A 2,992-nucleotide genomic window follows, 5' to 3' on the forward strand; every position below is an offset into this window, starting at 1 on the left:
TTTTTTTTCTTTCTGTGTTCTCCTTGCTTTCAGTGATCTTTCCCTCAATCCGTTGAAAGTATTTAAATATCATTCTTTTACATTTCTAATAAAATAGTTCTGATACCACTTCTGGTATTGTATTTTCTCACTCTACACTTTGGTCACTTGTTGGAGGCACTCTGTCTTATATCTTCATTTAAGCTGAAATTAACTGTTTTCTCTGAGATGCTGTGTTGTCCTAGGATTTATATTTAATTGATGATTTTAATTTTGTGTTTTCTCAGGCACTCATCACCTGTCTCCTGGTGGATGTAACAAAGACTGGAAAGTGTGAGCGTAGTTCTTGGTTCCTTGTTTGTGTAGGTAGCTCAGGGCTACCTATGTGCCTCCAGAAGTGGGGTACTACTCCCGGCACCCAACCCAGGCAGAGCCTAGGCTGTGAAGGAGGCGGTGTCACTGGCTACTAGGTTGTCAAGGATGGAGACTGGACATGCCCTCAGCTACTGGGAGGGCACAGAAACAAGAGAGAGCCACACCCCCATGCCAACAGCCTCCAGCTGAGACCTGGACCTCAAGGTTGCTATATCAACAGCAGCTCACTAAAGCTCAAGATGGCCACACCACTCCAAACCAGTTGAGAGCCTACCCCCATGCCCCCTTTTTTCTTCTTTCTCACTGCTCCTGTCCAGCTTCCTCTTCCAGTCAGCACGCAGTCCCCCTCTTTGCCCTAGCCTCTGTAATTCAGGACTCCAGGAACACCATCAGTTTCACGTGGTCTCATCTGTCTTTGCTGCAGAGTCTGCCCAGTGAGTCTGCCTACTCCAACATCTTTTCCTGGAAGTCCTCTACAAAGAATTCTTATAACTCAACAATAAGACAGTTTTTTTTAAAAAAAAAGATAAATAACTCATTAAAAACTGGGCCAAGAATTTGAATAGATACTTCTCCAAAGAAGATTTATAAATGGCCCATAAATACACAGAAAGATGACTAACATTGTTAGTCATCAAGGAAATGCAAATCAAAAACTACAATGATATACCATTTCACACCCACTAGGGTAGGTACAGAGTCCTGGTGTAGTACTGTGGGCTAATGCATCAGACTGCAAAGTCGTTTGAACTGCAAGGTCAGTGGTTCAAGCTCACCAGCTGCTCCCTGGAAACCCTATACAGGGTCTCTATGCATCAGAATTGAGTCGAAGGCACTTAACAACAACAGGGTAGCTACAATAAAAAAGAGAAATAAGTGTTGGCAAATATGTATTGGAACCATCATATATTGCTTGTGGGAATGTAAAATGGTACAGCTGCTTTGTAAAACAGTCTGGTAGTCCTTCAAACAGTATAACATAGAACTGCCATGTAGTTGTTATTGTTGGTAAGTGCTGTCGAGTTGGTTTTGACTCATAGTGATCCTATGTACAATAGAATGAAACATTGTCTGGTCTTGCACCATCATCACAATTGTTTTCATGACTGAGCCCATTGTTGCAACCTCCATGCCTATCTGTCTCATTGAGAGTCTTCCTGTTTTTTTGCTGACCCTCTTACTTTACCAAGCATGATGTCCTTTTCCAGGGACTGGTCCCTCCTGATAGCATGTCCAAAGTGCATGAGATGAATTCTCATTCTCATTTCTATGGAGCATTCTGCCTGTACTTTTTTCCAACACAGATGTGTTTATTCCTTTGGCAGTCCATGGTATAGCTATTATTCTTAGTCAACACCATAATTAGAGGTATCAATAACCCAGTAAATCCACTCCTTGATGCATGCCCAAAATAACTAAAAACATTTGGCTATATAAAAACTTGCAAACAAATGTTCATAGCAGCATTATTCATAATAGGCAAAAAGATAGAAACAAACCAAATGTCCATCAATTGATGAAAGGGTAAATAAAATGTAGTATATCCATATCATAGACTATTATTCAGCCATAATAAGGAATTAAGTTTTGATCTATGCTGCAACATGAATGGATCTTGGAAACATTATACTAAGTGAATGAAGTCAGACACAAAAGGTTATGCATTGCATAATTCCATTCATATAAAATATTTAGAACAGGTGCATCAATAGACTCAGAAAATAGGCTGGTGGTTGCCTATAAAATAACAGACACATGGAAACAAGGTCGGTTTGACCTGCTAGGTCAGTAGTTCAAATCTATCAGCCGCTCCTCAAAAACTCAATATAGGGTGAGTATGAGTCAGAATCAACTCAATGGCATTTAACAAAAACAACAACAACAGGACTGGAAGTGAGGTGGTTGCAGGAGAATGGTGAGTACCTACTAATGACTAGAGGTCACTGTATGGAGTGTTGAAATATTCTAAAATTAAATTGTGGCAATGGTTGCACAATGCTGTGAACATAATCACATTGAATCACACACTTATAATGGGTGAATGGTATGGTATGTGAATTAAATCGCAGTAAGACTGTTTTAAATATGTATGTGTGTGTGTGTGTGTGTGTGTGTAAAGAGCCAAGAAGATAAAAAATACAAACATAAAACTTACAGAAGAAAACATAAGAGAGAAAAAAATGTATTAAAAGAGTAAGTAAACTCTTTGTGACCTTGGACTAGGCAACAATTTTTAATGCAACATCAAAAGCTTGTTGTGTTGTTAAGTGCTGTCAAGTCAGTTCCAACCCATAGTGACCCTGTATAGGGTTTTCAAGGAGCAGCTGGTGAGCTTGAACTGCCGATCTTGCAGTTTAACTGACTTTGCAATCCAGCGCATTAACCCACAGCACCAAAAAAGTTCGTTGTTGTTGTTGTTAGGTGCCATAGAGTTGGTACTGACCCATAGCAACTTTATGCACAACAGAACAAAACATTGCCCATTCCTGGGCCAACCTCACTACTGTTGCCATGCTTGAGTCTATCGATGCTGCCACTTGGCCAATCCATCTTGTTGAGGGTCTTCCTCTTTTTCTCTGACCCTCCACCTTACCAAACATGATATCCTTCTCCAGAGACTGGTCTCTCCTGACAATAT

Source organism: Chrysochloris asiatica, unplaced genomic scaffold, assembly GCF_000296735.1.
Source record: "Chrysochloris asiatica unplaced genomic scaffold, ChrAsi1.0 scaffold00047, whole genome shotgun sequence".
In the NCBI taxonomy this organism is placed as follows: Eukaryota; Metazoa; Chordata; class Mammalia; order Afrosoricida; family Chrysochloridae; genus Chrysochloris; species Chrysochloris asiatica.